This window comes from Ambystoma mexicanum, chromosome 3q, assembly GCF_040938575.1.
Source record: "Ambystoma mexicanum isolate Mex_15411 chromosome 3q, UKY_AmexF1_1, whole genome shotgun sequence".
NCBI lineage: Eukaryota > Metazoa > Chordata > Amphibia > Caudata > Ambystomatidae > Ambystoma > Ambystoma mexicanum.
Window position 1 is genome coordinate 1,024,177,513 of NC_090926.1, and position 24,024 is coordinate 1,024,201,536.

Here is a 24,024-nt window from a genome sequence, read left to right on the forward strand (position 1 = left end):
GGTATTGAAGAAGGAGGTGAAGAAGAAGGAGCACGAGCACGAGCATGAGGTGAAGAAGGAGCACGAGAGGGGGCAGGGAGGGAGGGTAGAGGCAAGGTAGCCAAGGATAGAGGAGGGGGGACAGCAGGAGAGGAGAGGAAGTTGATGAGGTGTGGGAAGCGTCTATCGAAGAGGTGAAGGTTGGCCTGAGGGCCTTGGACCAAGACGGTCCCGTTAGCGTAGACATTAATGATGGCCTTAGAGGAGTGGAAGGGGGCCAAGAGGACATCCCAACGGGTGCCACCATTAATGGGAGAGGAGGAGAAAGGAGAGAGCACAGAGACCATATGAAGGGTCCATAGGTCAGGCGAAGGCACGAAAAAGAGGATGTCAGTGAGAGTTTCCTTAGAGCAGGCATTAGTGTAGGTGTCAGCGATAGGGAGGCCTGGGTTGGAGACCAGGATGTCCTTTTTAAACTTTTTCCTACCAGATTTAGTGAGGAGAGCAGGATAGTCAATGGAGAAGCAGTTAGAGAAGATAGGCGAGACGGAGAGCACCATGGAGTAAGGAGGGAGGGAGGTGGGGGGGGAGACAGTCGAAACGAGAGCACGTAGACAGGAAGTGAGCGGCAAGCACAAGTTACCACAATTAGAGCAGCACCCTAGTATACCACAAATCAGAGCAAACAGTAATGCGTATTAGGTACCGGGCCACCTAAGTTTGAGAATCCTGCGAGGGGAGAAAAAGCACCCTAGTATACCACAAATCAGAGCAAACAGTAATGCGTATTAGGTACCGGGCCACCTAAGTTTGAGAATCCTGCGAGGGGAGAAAAAGCACCCTAGTATACCACAAATCAGAGCAAACAGTAATGCGTATTAGGTACCGGGCCACCTAAGTTTGAGAATCCTGCGAGGGGAGAAAAAGCACCCTAGTATACCACAAATCAGAGCAAACAGTAATGCGTATTAGGTACCGGGCCACCTAAGTTTGAGAATCCTGCGAGGGGAGAAAAAGCACCCTAGTATACCAAAACTGTGAATACAGTGAGGCAAGGCCCCATGTGGATGTAACCAGGAGAAGGAGGGGTGGGCCGGGGAACGGAGAACAGGTGGAACTGGCGCCTGGCGTCCCCTGCGGACACCTGCAGACACACAGGGAGCCGCACTGTAGGAGTCGCCCTTGGCCTGGGGCCCTTAGCCGCGGGGGCTGCCGGGCAGAGGGCTGCCCAGGAGGGGGGAGGTTATAGGCAGAGGGAGAGGAGGGGGGGGGTAGGGCGGGCAGGGAGGCGGGGAGGGAGAGGAAGACCAGGAAGTGGGAGGGGGGAGCAGGCAACAAACACCGCGCTAGGAGCGCGAACAACAATTCTACTTTTTTTTTTATAAAAAAAAAACACAATAAAACACTCACGGAGGCCCAGGCAGGGCTTCCCAGGCCTGCTGATCCCCTCAGGCCCCCGGCGACCGCTCTCCACGCTCAGCTGGGGAAAAGAAGCGAGCGTGGGGAACGGCCGTCGAGTAGGCCAGAGGGGAGGCAGGCACACAACCAATCAGAGGGGGGGTGGGCGGGCAGGGAGGCGGGGAGGGAGAGGAAGACCAGGAAGTGGGAGGGGGGAGCAGGAGCAGGCAACAAACACCGCGCTAGGAGCGCGAACAACAATTCTACTTTTTTTTTTATAAAAAAAAAACACAACAAAACACTCACGGAGGCCCAGGCAGAGCTTCCCAGGCCTGCTGATCCCCTCAGGCCCCCGGCGACCGCTCTCCACGCTCAGCTGGGGAAAAGAAGCGAGCGTGGGGAACGGCCGTCGAGTAGGCCAGAGGGGAGGCAGGCACACAACCAATCAGAGGGGGGTGGGCGGGCAGGGAGGCGGGGAGGGAGAGGAAGACCAGGAAGTGGGAGGGGGGAGCAGGAGCAGGCAACAAACACCGCGCTAGGAGCGCGAACAACAATTCTACTTTTTTTTTTTTTTAATAAAAAAAAAAAAACACAACAAAACACTCACGGAGGCCCAGGCAGGGCTTCCCAGGCCTGCTGATCCCCTCAGGCCCCCGGCGACCGCTCTCCACGCTCAGCTGGGGAAAAGAAGCGAGCGTGGGGAACGGCCGTCGAGTAGGCCAGAGGGGAGGCAGGCACACAACCAATCAGAGGGGGGGTGGGCGGGCAGGGAGGCGGGGAGGGAGAGGAAGACCAGGAAGTGGGAGGGGGAGCAGGAGCAGGCAACAAACACCGCGCTAGGAGCGCGAACAACAATTCTACTTTTTTTTTTATAAAAAAAACACAACAAAACACTCACGGAGGCCCAGGCAGGGCTTCCCAGGCCTGCTGATCCCCTCAGGCCCGAGCAGGCAACAAACACCGCGCTAGGAGCGCGAACAACAATTCTACTTTTTTTTTTATAAAAAAAACACAACAAAACACTCACGGAGGCCCAGGCGTCGTGGTGAAGGGCAAAGAGATAAATAAGAAGATGGCTTCTTAAAGGTGTATCTCATATGTTGGACACTTTTGTAACGTTTCAGGCCTTCTAAGTGTGCAATATTGTCAATCCAATCGTCTCATTCAGATTTTTTGGTCAAGGCGCAGAGTGCATTGGGTTGATCTGTATAAGGCCTATTGATCCAGCTGATCTTTTCCATACAGTTGACCATCTGTTTTTTCATAAATGAGAATGTGGCAGATTTATTGATTTCATTGTACATGGCATTCAATAGAGAGTTTTCTGCTTGCGGTGACATCTTTAAATATAGTACAGCCCTTTTCATGAGTACTTGAGCTTTCAGCGAGATGAGGCCCAGTTCCAGTCTGAGGATAGCCATAGGTATACAGTTCGGGAGACCAAGTATTTTTTTCCAATATTTCCCCTCAAGTATCTGGAGCCATCCCAAGTCCATCTGCTGAAAGGCTTCTAGTCCATAGATGGTCATAGGAGTTAGGACCTGTTGGTACTGTTGTCGTGCAGCCCAGACATTATACACACAGTGAGACATGGAAAAACGATATATCAGGGAACTAATTTGAGCAGCACGCGTAATTCGAGCTTGCTTACACATGGTATAATGACCTTTGGGTTCTATTTCAATGCCCAGATATCTATAATAGGGTGTGTATAGTATTGTAGACCCATGTATTTTGATGCTCATTCGGGCTGTCTTCTTACTGCTAAGGACCATCATCTGCGTTTTATCCAGATTAATTGTCAGGCCATTTCGTTGGGCATAGGTCCATAGTGCCTCTGCAGAGTTTCGAAGTCCACTGATTGTATGATCCATGATGACTAAGTCATCCGCATAGGCCAGAATCAAACAATGGGTCTGGCCTATCTTAAGTGGACAGTTGTGGACTGCTGCTATATCTTTAGGTATGTAATGAACGAAAAGATTTTATAATATCGGGGCCGTCACGCATCCTTGCTTTACGCCACGTGTTTGATCAATCTTGTGGGTCATATTACCCATAGTGTCCAGTTTCAGAGAGACTGTAGTATTACAGTGTAGTAATCTAAGATAGTATAGTATACCTTTGGGGCAGCCCAAGTCCTCAAGTTTGGTCCACAGCAGATCTCTAGTTACTAAATCAAAAGCCGCCTTGAAATCAATGAATAGTATATATAATGATGGATTCCCTGGAGATCTGGCCTTATTGCGGAGCATGTCCATTACAATCAAGTTATGCACTGTCGAATATCCGCCTCTAAAGCCACATTGGAATTGGTCTAAGATCTGTTCTCGAGCCATCCATTCTTGAAGTTTGTGTAATAAGTATGTTGCAAACAACTTTCCCGTACAATCTAACATGGACAGTAGTCGATAGTTGGAAGGGTCTGTCCGGTCTCCCCTCTTATAAATAGGGACCAGGGTTGCTGTCTGCCATGACTCCGGGATACACCCGTCATTCAGAGTCTTATCAAATAGTATTGAAAGGACCTCTGCCCAATATTCAGGATTGTTTTTTAGTATAACATTGGCGAGGCCATTTGGCCCAGGTGCTCTCGAAGATTTCAACTTTTTTATCATGGTTGTCAGTGATTCTGCGGATACCTTGAAAGGGGGAGATGGACGATCCAGAGAAGTCTTCTCTTGAGTCAGACCAGCTGGGTAATGATTACGACTTCTCAAAAATTCCTCCCATTGGCCCACATCGATGGGATTATTGAGAGAGCTACTCGTATCACCTCCGGCCTGTCTCAGCTGTCCCCATATATAGCGAGAGTTTCCAGTGCAGAGTATCTGGACTGTCTTTGGCCATTTAATTTGGCTGCATAACGTTTCTGCCTAATCCAACGTCTAAAGGCGTTTTTGCATTTTTTACTTACAATCTGGTAGCTATCCCATGTGATGGAGTTTTTACGTAGCTTCTTGAGTTCTGCTCTTAATGCTCTTTTTGCATCTCTGATTTCAGCATCAAATATGTTAGTTGATTTGGCATCTGGAGCTAGACTTTGATAGTTTAGTAATTTGGGAAATTCAAAGCAGGAATCCCCTGTAGAGTGCAATTGCAACATTCATAATAATACAAATTAATTAATTTTTGGAGTAGCACACAAGACAGTTGTTAACCTGCTTACCATTCGATACAGCTCATGCGTGATACAAACGCCTGCAAATGTCTCTGAAAGAAGAACGTTATTGTAAGGCGCAGAGGTACAACTGGTTAGAACAAAGCAAATTTCAAGCATGTACACCAAGCATATGGATACAAGAGGAAGTATTCAAAAGCGACATGTATTAAATGATACGTAACTTATATATCTCAACTAATACCAACTCTTGGCCCTCCTACACTGTAACTCCCTCCCGCTCTCCATCTGCTCCACCCCTACCTACTCATCCTTCCGCCACTCCCTGAAAGCCCATCTTCTTCACTCCACCCTGACTTCCATTCTCTACCCCTCCCCTCCTACCTTTGCCCCCCCTCATTTCCCCCATCCCCTCTCCTTCCCCTCTGACCTCAAATTGGTAACAAATACTACTTAAGGGCAATGAGGACACCAGATCACTCCCCCTTCCCTTCCCCTCCCCCCTTTACCCTCCCCCTGCCTTGAATCCTACACCGTAACTCCCTTCACCTACCCCCTCCTCCACCCTCACCCCCCTTGTAAATAGTTCTACTTATTGTTCTAATGACCTGATCATGTTTGTAAATATGCTTCTCTCACTTTTGTACCTGTTGTTAATATTGTAAAGCGCTTTGGCTTAAAGTGCTATAAAAATTCAATAAACATAAACACGGCCAATCATACTAATTGCTCTCTAAGCATGGCAATCACTCTAAACAAGCAGAAGCGCACCTTGTAATTGTATCTCCATCGAGGTCTAGCCCTCGTTGCTTGGAGCATCAGTAGGCCTGTTAAACCAGTGTCCTCCATCCATCCCTTGTTGCAGGGCAGGGACATGGGGACAGCCAGTTCTGTAGAGCCACAGCGTCCACGCTATCAAGGGCTTGTGCTACGTTTAGTATTAGGTCTCGACAGTACGGTAGCTTGGCTCTGCAAAACAGGCAGGCTCCAGTACTATCAAGGAACTGTGTCAGGATTGAAGTGATGGCGAAGATAAGGGAGATGGCGGAGAATGACAACAGCATATATAGTGTTAACTGCAGCTCACCAAGTATCTCTTTCATTTGAGAGACAGCAAACACGAGGGAGATGGTCTAGGGTGGCCCAACAGAGGATTTGTTTTCAGTAGGTAATGGGGCAAACCCAATGGAAGTTGAGGAGTCAGGCTTAAGATATTGTTTGTTTGTTTGTTTGTTTATTTATATTGCGCACCAGACCCAAGGGTATTCAGGCGCAGAAGAAGGAAAAGAGGGTTGTTCAGCTTCAGTTATATTGCTTTGCATTATAATACAAAGTATGGGTGAACACTGCAAGCTATAGCAAATAGATACACAAATATTAAAGCATACAACAACAGTTATATACAATATATACAGTTATACACAATGGTGGGCAATGTGATGGAGAGTTAAACATCATGCTCCTTGATCCATTGGATCAGGTTAGATCTGAAGTGAAGGAAAGGCATGTCTTCTCTTAAGGAAGGTGGGAGTGAGTTCTAGTTTTGTGCAGCTTTGACCGGGAAGTTGCTACCGCCAGACATTATCCGTTTGTATCTGGGTACTTGAAGTAGGTTAGTATTTGCTATTCTGGAGGGGCGGTTGGAAGATTGTCTCCGGAATCTGGAGGTCAGGTATTGAGGGATGGCCATATGTAGGCATTTATGAGTAAGGGAGGCTGATTTGAGGAGGATTTTGGGGGTCATTACGACCCTGGCGTTAAGGGTTTAACGGCGCTGTAAAAGGTGTCGCGCCACTAAACCCTTAACGCCTGATTACGGGGTCCCTTTGCGTGACCCGACCTTAACGGCTGGTTTTACCAGCCGTTAAAGTAGGGTGCCGCAAAGGGACCTTGGTGCTAAGTACGGTGCCGCAATTTGCGGCACCGTACTTAGCGCCTTCCCCATTCCCATTGAGCCCTATGGGGCAAAAATGGGAATGGGGAAGGGCCCATGGGGAATTACCGCCCTGCCAACCTTGGAATGGGGCGGTAATTCCGCCATTCACCATGGCGCACCATGGCATGGACCATGGTGCTAATAGCACCATGGTTTAGCGCTGGGGTCGTAATGAGGCCCTTTGTCTTTAATAGAGAGCCAGTTGTTAGATCTTCTCAAGTCAGATATGTGGACTTTCTTGGGAATGTTAAGGGCTGCTCTTAAATCGTTGTTTTGTAGGATCTGGATCTTGTTGGTAGTGTATTTTTTACAACCTATGTATAAAGCGTTACAATAATCCAGTTTAGATAGTACCAAGGCTCTTGCTAGAGTAAGGCAATTGTTGGGTGTTAGGAAAGGCTTTGCCGCTCTAATTAGCATGAACGTATAAGCAGTGGCTGAGGCCATGGAGTTGACTTGTTTTTTTAAAGTGAGGGTGGAGTCTAGGTAAAGGCCAATGGTTTTCACTTCCTTGGCTACTGGGATGTTGTTATTATCTATGGTGAAGTTGGAGTATAGATGGCCTAATTTGTTGAGATTAGCAGTAGTGCCCAGAATGAGGAGTTCCGTTTTGACATCATTCAGGCATAGTCCCCATGAGAGGCCATCCATCCCTGGATGATGAGATATACTCTGTTCACAAAGGCCAAATCCTTGTTGTAATATTGTTATGCTTTTGGTGAGGGAAAGGTGAAATGACAGGTAAGCAAGGGTGGCAGGAGGCCACACCATTTTTGGTGTTGATAGTGTGGGGATGTGTGGGGACGATGTGGTGAAACTGTTCATCCATGGTGTGTATTCTTCCTTTATACCTCCCCCGGTCACCCACCACAATATCGGTGCATGGTGTAGCACAGGATGTGGGAAAGGGCTGTGGGGCAAAGGGCAAACACGGCAAAACAGATGGACAACTACCAACAACAGGGTGAATTTCATCTCGGAAGTTCAAATAGAGAAGCAGCAAATCTTGACTCTTGCTTAATAGATGTCACCCAGAACAGCTTTGTGGAATACATTCTTGTTGCTGAAGTTACCCATCGATAACTTAATATTTCCTGTAAAAAACCTAATGCCACCAGGAAAGTGAGAAAATCAGTTTAAGGTGCAAAGGAACCATGAAACTGAATTTGAAATTGACTTTAAAGATTATGGAACAAGCAAACGGAAATTCGGCTGGAGCGAAATTATAAACCTGACTTCATATGGGGAAAAAAAATCAAACACTTTAAATGTGTCTGAATTCTGCGACAACCGGACCTTAGGCAGGCTGGGTCTTCTTCTATCCACCCCTTAAATGCTGGGTGCTTCTATGTCCTTGCTTGTATTGGTACATTCAGGGCTTTATGTGGGCTAGTGTTAGACGGGATGGAGCCCTGGCAGTCTCCAAAAACTCCTACCGAGCCATGGCTACTCTCTCAGTCCCCCTCACCCCCCACTGATAACCACCCAAAGCAATTTCCTAAGTGCACCCTATAGGGGCCTGAAAGTGTGAACACACGGCTTGTATCAAAGAAGCACATTTAGGGCTGTTGTTCATTTGGTAGGGCACAAGTTATATACAGCAGTAAACGACCTATTTGCAACAAGTTGTGGCTGTAAAAGCAGGAACTAGCAATTATTAAAGAACCGTATGAGGAACGGATTTCGGGAATCTAGACGTAGCCCTGGGCTCACGCGGGACAACTCAAGGCTTACTACAAACGCTGAAGCTGAGCAAGTGTGCACTCATGGCTTGTGGTTTGCAATTGTTGGTCTGTAAGGCTGATTGTTGTGATAAATTAAATTGGCACCAAGTCCAGTGTCTGTTATTCGCCTAGAAGGGTTGCATACTTGCGTCACTTTCACACACGCATTTATCAAAAATAAAACTACATTCCTAGATGCTGTTTGATTTTATGTTAGGGCGAGAGGAGCACACATTGGGGAATTCATTTTGACCCCTCTCCAATCTAAAAAGAGATGCATCTACAGAATTAGGGTGATTTCACCACTATTTTGAGCCCGAGATTTGTTTTTACAGTCAGCAATTTATTTACAAACCACGCAAGAATCGCAAAGCAGGCCACCTGCAACCCTACTGAGAGACCCCAAAATACAAGTGTGCAGGTTCTCATGATGTATCGTTTTGGGCAGGCAGGCAGCCCTTGCCTATGCCACTTGCCCCCTTCAGGCCATGCCCCTCGCCTAGGCCATACACCCTTGTTCGATTTGTCTGCACTTGGTAGGTGGCAAACTAGCCTGGTTTACAAACATGCAAGCGCTTTGAGGATGACAGACAGGACTCCTCAGAGTTGTCAAGAAAGGCAATGCTACTTGGAAAGAAGTGTCCAGCAGACAGAAAGCTTGGCATAAATACAGGAAGGGGAAGGTGAAGAGGCATGGACGTGATTTAGAGGCGTCTTGGGTCGCAACTGTGACCCCTGAGGTATGCCTTGCTACCCCTTTGGTCTCCTTTGCTACCCCCCCGCCCAAAAATCAGAAAGATAAACGTTTTTGTTTTTTACATTGAGGACCATGGGCTGTGGCTAGCAGCATGTGGCTCTTTGTTTCTGGAGTGGCTGGTTTTCTGAAAGATATAGCCGGTAAGATAGCTCAGCGGGTTGAGAGCAGGCTGCGGCAATGTGTGTGATCTGCAGGTTACAGGTTCGACTCCCAGCAAGGTCAATTCACCCTTTCATTCTGCCGAGGTTGATAAATGAGTAACAACACAAGTTAGGGGATATTGTATGTATATTTGTTCTATATGAAGCACTTAAGCATAAGTGCTATATAATAACACATCATTATCTTTTGGCCTTGAACGTCTGCTTGCATTCACTGTGATTTGGTAATGTGGGCCTGTACACACTGATAATAACGATACATATGGTGATCCATTCTTGTATGAAATGTCCATCACTTTACAGTGTACTCAGAAAGAATGTTATGCGATGCCACTTCCTGGTTTGTTGAGGGGTGAACGGTCGTGTTCCATTGCTTCCCATGATGTCACTTCAGGTTGGGGTAAAATGACATCACTTCCTGTGATGTAATCAGCGGTCAAGGGTCGTGCGGTGTCACCTCCACTACCCCTGGCATTTTGGTGAAGTGATGTCCCTGTGTAGAGGGGAGGGAATAGGGACAGCAGCAAGAGGGATGGGGTATCAGGCACGCCTCTTTAAAGAAAACGAGAAATCAACTGCATTCCAGTTACCAACACATACCATAAAGAGTTCATAATTAAACCTTGCTCCCAAGCGTTGCACTTTTGTGTGTTTGATAAGTAACTGCTTCCTGGTTAGGCAAAGAATTGTGACATCACCTCACAACAGGAAATCACCCACGTGTTGCTTTGTAATAGCTGGTAACCACTGGCAAGAGGCTGACATGGGCGGGGACCGGGTGAGTGGAGCTGCTCGGTGAGTTTTGGCGCCTTTTCTGGGATTACATGTATAGGGCCTGATTCACAGGTGCGTTTTATAATGGACCACTCCCATAAGACAACGCTCTTTGAATCAAGCCTGGGACTATGTTTTACATTCCCGCGCCAGGAGAAGGCAAGAGAGCGACTGTTGATGCGCAGACCCAGGGCTTCAAAGTAGATCTTTTGCAGCTCACAGAAATACAGCTTCCGTTGCAGCATGTGCATTTCCCAAACATGGAAGTGCTTCCCTGCTGCAGGACAGGTTCTGTGAACTATGCTGCAGTTCCATAGGTTCCGGCTCCAGAGTGCCGCCAGCAGTGGTGGCCTGGCCTATAGGGAACTCTGGAGATGCCCCGGTGGGCCTCTGCACCCTGGGCCGCTTCTGTGTGGGATTTCCAAATGTTCCCATAGGAAAAGGGTTGGGTTTGCTGAAGTTTGAAATATGGGACCACTTTGAACGTTATTTGCAGGGCCTCTTTTGGTTGCCAGGGAAGCTGTGCATTTAAGCAGCAGCTGTTCACCTGGCAGTTGCTGGCGCCTTACCTCAGCCACAGAAAAGCCCCTCAGTATGGCTTTCCAGGCCTAGAAAACGGCGGGAAAAATGAGAGAAGTTCTCCTCAATGATTTGGCCGCTTAGAGGGAATACATGGGGTCGCCGTGTCCTGCTCTCACCGTGGGTTATGGCCCAGGTTGGAATAGCGTATGCTGACCCACAAACACTGCATTTTTAAAATGTGATAAAGCAATGGTATTATTCCACTTGATTCTACTTGTGTAGCAATTAATGGCATGGCTACTTCCATTCCTAATATATTCAATTTGCAAACTATATTATATGACTCCTCGGGTATAAAGAAACATATTCTCGCAAGCAGGAAATTAAACCCCACCAGCAGCCCCTCTGCTACCCCAGCACCCTACCTCAAACCCACTCCGGTGCTTCCCAGCCAGGTTTGCATTAATAGGTACCATACACACATTCACACACACATTTATAAATGCTAGTTGGCTTGTTGAAACAAGGATGTCTTTAGTGGCTTTGTGTAATGTACGAGTGCTTAATGTACTTAGTGGATTTACATGCCGACGCAAAAGCTGGAGATCCCTATGGGGTCCCCCTGCTTTATTGACAAGCATCCGTATAAAGCAGGCAGCCCCTATAGGGATCCATTGTACACACTCCCTGCCTGGGAGCGTATATAACTACAATTAAAGCCTCCCCTCGCTCGCATGTCCGGCGGGGGAGGGTGGGGGGGGGTTGGGGAGTTCCTTTCCACTTGGAACACTTTGTAATATATGTGCGTGGTAAGCAGTGTTCCCAATTGAAATGCAAACTTCCCCGACATGAAGGGTTTAATTGTAAATGTGAGCGCGGCCAAGCGGCACTCACAATGAAAAGTAAAAACTGCCTGGCATGCCAGCAGGCGAGGCAGTCTTGATCACTTTGTGCTGAGAAGTGCAAATGTGAAGGTTAAAAGGCGGCGTACACGCTTGTGCAGCGCAAACCGGCGGGGGGTGAGGGGGGACTGGCCTATAGGGAACTCTGGAGATGTCCTGGTGGGCCTCCGTGCCCTGGCCTCTTTTGTGTGGTATTTCCATATGTTCCCATAGAAAAAGAGTTGGGATTGCTGAAAGTTTGAAATATGGGGCCACTTTGAAAATGAGCTCCAGGGCCTCTTTCGGTCCTCAGTCCATCCCTGAGTGCAAGTGACTTAAGCGTGGCAGCAGGGAGTCGCTTACCTTATGGCGTACTCACTTTAGGGACATGAGCCCCTCAGGTAGTGCTTTCCACATATTAGCAACAACATGCACTAGTGGGAAAGCCATGAAATAATTTAGTCAGAGGCCTGACTTAAGGCCAAGCCAGGGATCTGGGCTGAGAGCCGAGCCACTGAAATCGTGATTTATGAAAATCATTCAATACAACAGTTTGTTCATTACAGCAGTGGCATAACTGGAGATGGAGTAGTGACGACACAATCCAAAATGTGCAGTATAGTAACGTTTAGGACATACCGTCTCACAGACAATATCAAATTACGCTCTTTGCTTTCATAACCTTTTCGAAGACACTCCCATAATCACACTCCTTCATGACATCTAACCTAAAGGGGTCGTTTCTGCTGAATATTTTTCTACCGGTGAGATAGTTCAGCGATTTAAGAGATTTCCTCGGACATCTGTATGCACACTCCAGTCACAGGCTTGCATCCCAGGAGATCTAAATCATCCCTTTATCCTTCTCGGTTTGATAATTTGAGTACCACTAAATTGGCTAATAAATATCACTCTTATCACAGCACATAGAAGCTGTAGGTGCTCACCATGAAGCACTACATAAAATGTTGTTACAAAGCCCCAGGCTGAAACATGTCTGGGGATGCTTGTGGTCTCTTGCAGAAGGGATGTGACCTAGCAGTTCGAGCTGGACTACCCCTTTGGGGGTGGGGCCAAGCCAGATTTGCATATGGTTTTCCCCTTCTGTAATGGCTTGGTTGGCGAAGAACGGTGGTCTGGAGGGTTGCTCAGAGCAATGCCAGAGGTTAAAGTTCATTCTAAACCTTCCAGCCATCACCTCTTTTGTTTTACTATTGTCACCCCGAGTGGGACAGGTATGCCCAGACGTGGGTCCCGTGCCTGCTGGGCCTAGAGACCCAAGCTACTCCTCACTGATGACGCCCAACACGGCTGAAACATGTCTGGGGATGCTTGTGGTCTCGTGCAGAAGGGATGTGACCTAGCGGTTCGGATTGGACTACCCCTTTGGGGGTGGGGCCAAGCCAGATTTGCATATGGTTTTTCCCCTTCTGTAATGGCTTGGCAGACAAAGAACGATGGTCTGGAGGGTTGCCCAGAGCAATGCCAGAGGTTAAAGTTCATTCTAAACCTTCCAGCCATCATCTCTTTTGTTTTGCTATTGTCACCCCGAGTGGGACGGGTATGCCCAGAAGTGGGCCCCATGCCTGCTGGGCCTAGAGACCCAAGCTACTCCTCACTGATGACGCCCAACAAGGCTGAAACATGTCTGGGGATGCTTGTGGTCTCGTGCAGAAGGGATGTGACCGAGCAGTTCGGGCTGGACTACCCATTTGGGGGTGGGGCCAAGCCAGATTTGCATATGGTTTTTCCCCTTCTGTAATGGCTTGGCAGGCGAAGAACGATGGTCTGGAGGGTTGCCCAGAGCAATGCCAGAGTTTAAGATTCATTCTAAACCTTCCAGCCATCACCTCTTTTGTTTTGCCCAGGCAGGGTCAAAACAGGGAGGACCAATGGGAAAAGACCCTTTGATGCTGCCTATTTCCTTGCAAGTTAATGCTTCAATGCATATCATATTGAGATTCAGAATAAAGCATAAGTCCACTATAATTGCGCTTAAATGATGTCTTTTTTACAGAGAGAAAATTAGTAGTGTCCAAAGCATTTCACACTACTCTCCTTCATCAGGGAATATAGTACAAAGCATAGAGTAAAAACATGCAGTTAATACATCAACATTCCAAGATTGTCCCATCACAGATATAGCAACATATCATTCAGTGCCAAAGATCACAAACCAGGTGTTATATGACATCAAGCACAGTCCCAAAGGTAAAAATCAAGTGTTGTCCAACTAAAGTCAAAGAAATAAAGGACAAAAGACAAAAAGACACGAAGAAATAGATTACATCCGCAATGTTCTCGTCTTGCATGGATATCAAATAAAAAGAGATGGTTTTAGCAGTCTGAATGTGTCATCTGGCAGAGCGTGAGCCTTCAAACATCCTTTCCTGTACAAATAATAGTGGATTGCCAAGTGACCACAGTAAGTAAACAAAAAGCAACAACCCCCCGTAAACCGCTAAACTACTAACTAGCTGAACACACACTCTCTCCCGGCTGAGATCTAGGAACATTCCAGACAAACAGACTGTGCCGTAAAACCTACGCACACACGGATGGGCGCATGCACCCCTCCCACCCAACCCCCATCCCAAGCCCCCCCCCCTCCCCCAGCCTCCCTGAGCGCCAGGCAGTTCCATTCCTCCTATTTATTTGCAGATCAAGTATCCTTCAGATTACAAAACAATTCAATGTTCAGTCCTCTGGTGTGATTCTTTTATGTGCCAGTGTGTACATCTTTTGTCATGAGTCTGCACCAGCAGACCGTGCAGGTTCAAACCATGCGAGCTCAACATGAGAGAACATTTTAAAATAATGGCACATTATAAAGTCCACATTTCAGAGAAATTGAGTTAGGAAAACCATACAATTTACAATCCATTATTTAGGGAACTCATGAGAAACTTAGTTGGGACATCGGCAAGTTGAATAGTTGCCAAGGTCCCAACAGTACACAGAATATTGTGTGAGATTTTCAGGCTTGCTGTGTCAAAGGAACCAGCATGAGGCCTGTCTCAACAATACATGTCCGCATTGTCCTATAAAACACACTTTCATTCTGCTAGTGCCAAAAGGTATGTGTCAACATTGGCATGAACAACCATTTTTTATGCTGCCAGTGGCCCGAATTATATGCCAATATTAACAGTACCACTGTAAACCAATGTTCATGCTGTGTCCAATAGATACCAGCATAGCAATGTAAGAACACACTTTAATGGTGGCTGTCCTGTACATGCCATATTGCCACTGTAAATGCAACTCATGATAGCTGTGTCCAATATACACCAGCATTTCACTCTCCAAACATATTGCCATGGTGACTGTGCCCAACATAGACAAGCACACAACTGTAATATCACATTTTCATCCAGCCTGGGCACATTAAATTCGTGCATGTCAGTATAGGAACACACCGACTTTCTACATGTGCCAAACATATGCCAGTATCGCCACTATAAAACATGCCCATGCTGGCTGTACATAGCATATACTAGCATCTCCAATATAAGAGCACACTTTTTGCTGGCTATGCTAAACATATGACAGTATTCCTGCTGTAACACACTTTCATGTTTGCTGTGCCCCCAGATTTGCTAGCAATGCCACTGCAAAACATTTCTGTGCTGGATGTGCCCAGTACAGGCCCGTACTGCAACTGTAAGAGCAGACATTCACGCTGGAATGGCCCATTAAACTTTAAATAAATGTCCATGTCGACTGTGCCCGATATGCCAGCATATCCCTGCATGAATACTTCCATGTTGCCTGTGCCAACAATGTGCTAGAATGGTGCTGTAACACAATAATGCTGCCTGTGCATACCTCTTCCCAGCCAAGCAAACACAGACTATCAGGCACACAGACTCACACATGTGTGCAGACTAATTCAAACGCTCTTGCGCGCACACACACACACACACACCGCATTCATAACATGCATACACACAAACAATTTTTAAAGCATGTTTAAACTTACATTTTCCCACAGTTATTTTCACACAGTTATGGTGTCCTCTCTTCCATCAGTCTGGGGCTGTTCTTGGTGGCAGGATGGCAGGGCGGTGGAGGCAGCATGGTGTCGAGGTTAAAGTGTTTGATGCCTCCCTTCACCACTTCCTCTTCCTGCTTAAAATCATGCCACGGGTTGGGTCAGAATTCTGACCACAAATCAGAGGTCGACGTGGGCTGGAGCGGTCGGGAGCGGTGCTCCCATACTTTTTATTTTTAAGTTTCACTGCTCCTATACTTTTATTTTTTTAAAAAAAAACCGTTCTGCAATGGTTTAGTTTTAATATATAAGTGTAGGAAGAAGTTGAAGCTGGCACTTCAGTGCACTGCATTGCATGTTCCCATAAATAGCAGGTGTGTTTGTTTGGGGGTTTGGATTGTGTGTGGGAGGGGCGCAGGAATGGGGTTTGTGGGGAGCGGGGCAGACCAGCAGAGAACATAGCTCCACTACTTCTTTTCGTACACTTCGACCACTGCCACAAACCCAAACTGGGACAGGCAGGGAGAGAGAGTGGCGAAGAAGAAGGAAGTGTGCAAAATCACTGTCACTACCTCTTGGGTATCCTGTCAAAGTCGGGGATTTTATGCAGTCAACTGCACAGGTTGACAGGGATCAGGAACATTGGAATCTGCAAGAAATTTAAATATTTCCAGTGTGCACTTGAGCCCCCCTCCTCTGCCATCTTCGGGCAGGCCATACATTCTGAAAGAAATACAAAGTGCCCGAGCCTGGCAAACATGGGGCGGGGGTTACACCATGCAGCCAGTTTAAGTTAACAGTCGTGCAATTGGGAAATTGATCTGCCAGAGGGGGGCTTTGTGAGAAGGGGGATGCTGCTGCCAGGTTCCATGGTTAATCCGGCTCCCTCTGCCCTTGGGCAAGCAGTATTTGTATTATGGAATAAGTAAAAGACACTTGCTCCATAATTCAAATATGCACAGTCATTTGTGACGCTCATAAAAAGAGGAGGGGGCTTTGCTTAGCCATCCATAGTGGACGATCCCACGCTATAAGTATTTCATTCATGTAGTTCTTGTCGAAGTTGCTTTGTGCCATCTAGGTGGGTTAGTAGGTAAGCCCCCGCAATAGTCAATAGGCTCAAGAAGTGTGACACTATGGGACCGCACTCAAGAGAGCACCCTGGCGACACTGTGTACGAACCCCTGTAACCCAAAACTGCACCCCGATAATCCGCGTACCATTCTGCGTAACTCAAGGCTTCGGCCGGTTAACTTGCGTGCAAACCCCTGTTCCCCCTCGCACACAAGATTAGCGGGGTCAAGCATCAACCCCTCTAATCTGCGTTCAAACACCCCTAACTTCAAGTGCACCTCAACTACGTGCCGTCACCCCTAAATTGCTATGTAAACCTTACATTTGCACACTGGATCCTATGCACACAGTGCTCTGCGCCACCTATCCTGTGGCGGTGAGTCCATCAGCTTTGCCTGTAACTTTTCCTGATGTAAGGTTGTGCGTTGGGTTCCATGAATTCGGTAAGGTTTGCGCTTGACTGGGCATGCGATTTCACTGCGTGGCCCGTCCCTCAACACACCCGCATTATTCCACATTTTGCCGGCAGAATGGGGAATTTTCATGTTTCACCCCCTATTCATTTCTTTGCCTAGGCCCCTCCCATACTGATCCATGAGTCATTCAAAGGAGTTTTGTGCGCTGAAAAGTGCCCAGTCACTTTTTACTGCACAAAACATTCTATGAATCAGGCCCAGAATCGCAATAATGACACAACAAATCGGCTGGATTGCGTTAAACGTGCAGACGAATCTCATCTAAAGTGGCACAGTAACAGCTTATTCTAACTTTACTCTGAGCTTTAACTTCGAATCTGATCTGAATCTGATACATAAACAGTGCATTTCACAAGGAATAGAGCATCTCATGAAAGCACACCATTTGTATCTCGCATAGAGCATCTCATGAAAGCACACCGTTTGTATCTGCTTAAAGGCATCTCATGAAAGCACACCGTTTGTATCTCGCATTGGGAATCTCATGAAAGAACACTGTATCTCGCATAAGGGCATCTCATGAAAGCACACCGTTTGTATCTCGCATAGGGCATCTCATGAATGCACACAGTTTGTATCTCACATTGGGCATCTCATGAAAGCACACTGTTTGTATCTCGCATAGGGCATCTCATGAAAGCACACTGTATCTCGCATAAGGGCATCTCATGAAAGCACACCGTTTGTATCTCGCGTAGGGCATCTCATGAAAGCACACCGTTTGTATCTCGCATAGGGCATCTCATGAAAGCACACAGTTTGTATCTCGCATAGGGCATCTCATGAAAGCACACGGTTTGTATCTCGCATAGGGCATCTCATGAAAGCACACCGTTTGTATCTCGCATTGGGCATCTCATGAAAGCACACTGTTTGTATATTTCTGAGACAGAGAATTCTGCGCAGTGTGCCGCTCACTGAACTCGCAAACTCCTGAACTGTCCCACTGCCCAGTAGTTTCTTAAATCTGCAACCTGTAAGCAGGCCGCAGCCTGCCACCTTTGGTACACTGGTGATGGGCACTTGACCAACTCTCATGTATTCGTTGGCTCCCAACATCCATGCCGGTGCTAGGAGCGCAGTTCAGTATGTCATGAACTAACGTGCTTGCTGTGATACATTTCAGAACTGGAGGAAATATGTTTGCATCCTTTACAAAAGGAATTAAATGTACGAGGGAAAGCAACTACAGAATGTGCAGACAATGCAGAAGAGGGTCAGAAATTGTGCATTGCACAGCCGCCTACATTCCATTTGATGGGTTTGTGCTTATCATTTGTGCACACAGGATTCCCACAAAAAAAGGTGATAATATCTCTCCCTCCCCAACCATCCTTCTTCAATGGCACAGGTTTGCAGGAATGCACTTTGGGTAAACATGGTGTCAAGTGTGCATCGGATTGTGTGCACCTCTCGTGCTGCATCGGATTGTGTGCACCTCTCGTGCTGCATCGGATTGCCCTCTGTGAACCTTCCACATGTTTCATGCAAAAGAAAGAAATGGGTGAAGGCAATCCTCTGTGAATCTATCCCAAAGAAGCAGGGAGAATGGGCACAAATACAGCTACTGTGTTTCTCTCCATGCGCTACCCCAAAAAAGGCAGAGGGCCTCTGTGAACTTTGTGCCAGGGACAGTCAATGTACAATTAGGGACAGTCAATGTACAATTCTATTTTACACACTGTTACGCTGGAATGGTTTATTTGGACAAAACATTATTAAGAAATCCAAATTTGAAATTCTGTCAGCAAAATACAGAAGACACCGATTGAATGGCTGCCTTTAGTTTCTCTCCGCAGCTTTGAAAACCCACTAAAGGCTGGAAGCCAAGTGCATCCATTGGCCACGCATCGTATACACTACATTCATGGGTGTGGGGGAGGGGGACGGTTTAACTCTCAGTTCACGAATAGCGTCGGTGCCTTTTGCAGTCATTTTTTACTTTGCATTTCCACATTTGTAGTTTTGCTTTTGATTTTCTTATTACAAATGCAAGGCTGAATTTCCCAAAAATGCAAACAAAAAAGCCAGGACTGGATAAGCTACTCGCATGTGACAACTTGAGCGTGCTGCCTGCTAAAGCCTGTCCACGAGCAGCAGTCTGCTCCCATGTATTTATTTCAAATCCTTGACTGTCTGGCACAACCTATGGTCTCAGGGAGGCAGTCATTTCCCCAGGGTCATCAAGATTTCTCCCAAATACACCTGAAGATAATTGGATGTGTGCCTTTGGCTCATCTCGTAATGTAGGCACACCTGCTGCAAAGGATCTCATAGAAGATTGAAGGAGCATGTCTCCTCAAGGGGTACCACTCCCTGGCCGTGCTCCCCTTTCACTGTCACTTGAGCACTTCTCCATGTGTACCCCTCTGCATTCATCGCACTTTCACTGTCAACTCTTGTCTTACCCTATTTTTTCTTGTATGTCCTTATTTCTAATCCTGGGTTAACGGTCCCTGTTCCTCCGCAACGCATCATTCCCACTGCCCATTTCTAGTAGACAACACCCCCCTCCTGGCTTTGCCACCCGCAACCATAGGCCTAAGTACCCTCCCTCGCTCTCTCGGAACCTGTGGCTCACACTCCACCACGCTTTCTCCCACTCCTCATTGCCCAGCTCTGCCCAGCACCCTTCCTACATCACAGCGCCCCCTCCTTTCGCTTCTCGCCTGGCCCCTTTGGCTCGCGACCTCCATCCCTCTCTCTCCCCCATCTTTGCCCGATCACCTCTCCCAGGTGATCACCAAGATGGCCAGCTGCAGTGTTAGGATCCAAGTTGAAAAACCAAATCCCAAACGCTCGAGTTACAAAATTGCAAAGCCCACATGTTCGCATTTTGCAACTCGGGCTTTTTGGATTTTGGCTGTTTGTCCCCCACTGTACATTTAATGTATGCAGGGGACACCACCGCAACCCCCACAGCCCATAATACCGAACCAGGGCAGAGGGGGACATCCCCGCAACCCCCGCTCCCCTGGTTCGGTATTGTGGGCTTTGGTCTTATTTACCACGTCGAATGCACAAATGCTCAAGTGGCTTTTTTTATTCACCGTTTTGGGCCGAAACGTAAAGGAGAGAGGGTGGCTCAGGGAGAGACAGAGAGGAGCGGAGGAAAATTAAAAGGATGGTGGAGAGGGTGAGAGACAACACAGGGACATAGGGGAAGGGGGGAGGGTAAGGGGCTGATGCAGGGGGGAGGTGTGAGACAGAGAAAAGAGGCGGGCAACAGGTATGTGACAGGCGAGAGGTAGAAAGTGCAAGAGAGAAGGGAAATCTGAAGCACATCAGGGAGGAGAGAGGCTGGAGACACTGCAGAGGGGCTGAGTAGCATGAAAAGGGGGGAGGCATGACGGGGCAAACGCAGTGCCCCCATCACCCCAAGTCACCTCTCGCTGTGGCAAATGAAGTGACCCCAGAAGCCATAACTCCAGTACGCATTTTCCTTTTACCTCATCCCTTCACCCCTCCGTAAGCAGCACAAACCCACCAAACCCGTTCCGATGTAACACTTCCCGGACACCTGTTTTTCACAGAACAGCAGCCCCCGGCCCCCGCACTTGAATGTTAGATTTACAATTTCGACTTTTAGTGAAATACACGCACCTTGACACCTCGACGCCCTACATTCAGCGCGGCGGCGTGTGCACACGAGGAAAAACACAGACACAGCAAAACCCACCCTGGCACAGACCAACCTGCCGCCGACGAAGGATCGCCCGAGCTCCGGCTGCCGGCCCGGCCCCGGTGTTTACACGCACAGTCCCACTGGGAGGATTCCCCGCTGACTGGGCTGAGAGCTGGGCCAAGTTCGGGCAAGCGCCGGCCGAGCAGGTTTTTCAGGGCCCGAAAGACTTCCTCCCTGTCTGGGGACAATGACACACGGCCAAGCTTCAGCCTGCGGCACATAGGACAGTCTATTCCAGACTAGGGCACTGTGAGAGGAAGGGGGGCAAGAAAGGGGCAAAATGTCAACTCTCTACCGAGTGCCAAGAAGCATTGGAGCGCCCTTCCAAAAACCGAGGGAATAAGCAGACCGCAGCCAGTAGTATGGGCCTCATTACACGGACGACGGTAAGGGTTTACCGGTAAGGGTACCAGTGCCGGTAAACCCTTACCGCCTTACTACGAGGTCCCTTTGTGGGACCCTACCCTAACGGCTGGTTTTACCAGCCATTAAGGGCGGGACCCGCAAAGGGACCTAGGAGGTAATTACGGTACCGCAATTTGCGGTACCGTAATTACCGCCTTCCCCATTCCCATTGAGCCCTATAGGGGCAAAAATGGGAATGTGGAATTACCGCCCCCACAAACCTTGGAATAGGGCGGTAATTCCGCCATTCACCATAGCGGACTCGGTAAAATACCAGCGGCAACCATGGCGCTAAAAGCGCCATAGTTACTGCCGTCCGTGTAATGAGGCCTATGGGCCTCATTACGACCCTGGCGCTATTGGGTTAACGGCGCCGTAAAAGGCTGCAGCGCCGTTAACCCATTAGCGCCTGATTACGAGGGGCCTCATTACAACCCTGGCGTTAAGGGGTTAACGGTGCCGTAAAAGGCTGCGGCGCCGTTAAACCCTTAATGACGATTTACACTTTAACGCCTGCTTTTTGCAGGCGTTAAAGTCCAACCCGCTAAGGGACCTTGGTGCTAATTACGGCACCGTAATTTACGGTGCCGTAATTAGCGCCTTTCCCATTCCCATTGAGCCCCATGGGCCAAAAATGGGAATGGGGAAGGGGCCATGGTGAATGGGGATTTACCGCCCCGCCAACCTTGGAATGGGGTGGTAAATCCGCCATCCACCATGGCGGAATCCGGCATGGATCATGGTGCTAATAGCACCATGGTCCAACGCCAGGGTTGTAATGAGGCCCGAGGTCCCCTTGCGGGACCCGACCTTAACGGCTGGTCGACAGGAGGGGCCTCATTACGACCCTGGCGTTGGACCATGGTGCTATTAGCACCATGGTCCATGCCGGATTCCGCCATGGTGGATGGCGGAATTACCGCCCCATTACAAGGTTGGCGGGGCGGTAATTCCCCATTCACCACGGCACCTTCCCCATTCCCATTTTTGGCCCATAGGGCACAATGGGAATGGGGAAGGTGCTAATTACGGCACCGTAAATTACGGCGCCGTAATTAGCACCAAGGTCGCTTAGCGCCTTGGACTTTAACGCCTGCAAAAAGCAGGCGTTAAAGTGTGAATCTGGTGTTAAGGGTTTAATGGCACCGCAGCCTTCTACGGCGCCATTAACCCCTTAACGCCAGGGTTGTAATGAGGCCCCAGCCGTTAAAGTAGGGACCCACAAATGGACCTTGGTGCTAAGTACGGTACCGCAAATTGCATTACCGTACTTAGCGCCTTCCCCATTCCCATAGAGCCCTATGGGGCGAAAATGGGAATGGGGAAGGGCCATGGTTCAATGGGGAATTACCACCCCGCCAACCTTGGAATGGGGTGGTAATTCCCCATTGAACCATGGCGGACCCGTTACAACACCGGCACCAACCATGGTGCTAATAGCGCCATGGTTTAGCGCCGGTGTTGTAATGAGGGCCAATGTATTCACAACGTTGAATCACTAAATGTTGACAAAACAAATCAATTTCATTCAAATGGACACTGCTTCCTGCAAGTGCAATACAATTCAGATTCAATAAACATTCCTTCCCTTCACTGCTTACTCCTTCTTCAAATAAACAGTCTGCTAATCCCGCGCAATGTTTCTGCATAATGTAAACAGCCCTTCTCTCCATGCAGTCATTCAAACTCAAAAAATTCAAAGAATGCAATATCCCAGAACATCCAACTTTCGCATCAATTCACTCTATTCACTTTCTCCTTTAATGCTATCCAAGTTTCTATGTCATTAGATAAAACGATATTTTCACTCCCTAATGTAGGCAAAGTACTGTTGTTATCACACCTGCCAAAAATGCCATTACAAATGCCATTACTATTCAAATCAAAGATGTTCAAATAACTGCCTCCATGCACATAACTGCTTCCATGCAAAGGTGTCTCGAATGATACAGTTTCATAATGCAAATCTTCATAGGCAAACCCTCTATGCATTCTGCACAAGTCTAACAAAAATGCACTCTCCATTTCCTCTTCATAGCAAGCATCTTGTTCAATCTGTTCAATTTGTTGCTCTGCTATTGCTACAATCATTGCTGCACTATGAGTGGAACAAACTACTGTCTGGGTCACACTATCTCTGTTATTATTCTGAGGTAACTCTTTCTCCCACGAACAACATTAACATTTTCTCCATCCACTACTCCGTCTTTCACCCCTACCAGGTTTTCTCCAGGAACTCTGTTCCCACCCATCACTGCTGTTGTAAAAGGTTTCAATGGGTAATTCAAAGCTTCTGGGACATCTTCCCAGTTATCAACTACATGTCTGAGACGATATATTATTGCTCGCAAGTCACTAATATATGGTGTCATTTCTGTTCCTGCTTCTTCACTCTTCACTTTCAATTCTTCAATCATTATGGTTGGAGCAAGCTAAACTTCCCAGACATCAAGCATATGTCTAATCCGATTTCTTATTGCTTTCAAGTCACTAAAAAATGAGCTCATTCTGCAGTAGTAATTATTTCAACCTTCTGGATTTTCTCTCAACCAAACCTCACGACACTTAAGTGAGTTTCAAAAACACAAGCTTCAAGACTTCTCTAAACATGCAGATACAGTCGTTGACTTGCCAAAAATATGCACAAATTCCAACCACTAGGAATCCAAAACAAAGGTCAGATTTCCCCAAAAAAGTGTCAGTCTCTGCGGAGTTCCAAACAAACAAAATACCACAAGCGTCTGCAAGAAAAAACTATTTCTCTAGCTTGGCCAAATGGATGTACATTAATTCCCAAAAATTGCCATTCATGAAACACTGCTCTGGATCAATTCCAATTCAAATTCCGGATTCAAAGTCAGTCAGACAATTGTGTTCCCCTTCCTACGGTGAACAAAATTGTGGACAAAGCATGCTCTAATTCATAACATCCCCAAAACAGACAAAACACACAACATAAAATATCTATTCCCACAAACTAACAGAAAACACAGCTGCACACGATGTTCAAACTTTTACTTCAGCTCATCGATAAGTGGATCCAAAAAGCCAGCTGCAAAACTCTGCAGACTAAACCCTCTGTTCCATGTTATCAATCCGCATCTGTGAAGTCCCGCGTTACGGGTGCCATGTTGTGG

General features: G+C 47.5%; 1 protein-coding gene across 2 annotated transcripts in view; it reads right to left on the bottom strand.

The window, feature by feature from the left end:
- The window catches only part of CARD14 (caspase recruitment domain family member 14), a 642,914-nt gene extending 622,336 nt beyond the window's left edge, over positions 1–20,578 (bottom strand). The window contains exon 1 of one of the 2 annotated variants that reach the window (XM_069655192.1): positions 20,493–20,578. The gene's annotated coding sequence lies outside the window, so the exon portion shown is untranslated. Of the gene's footprint in view, positions 1–20,400 lie in introns of both variants that reach the window. The other variant, XM_069655194.1, reaches the window with a different exon arrangement.
- Between the last annotated feature and the right edge of the window lie 3,446 nt (positions 20,579–24,024).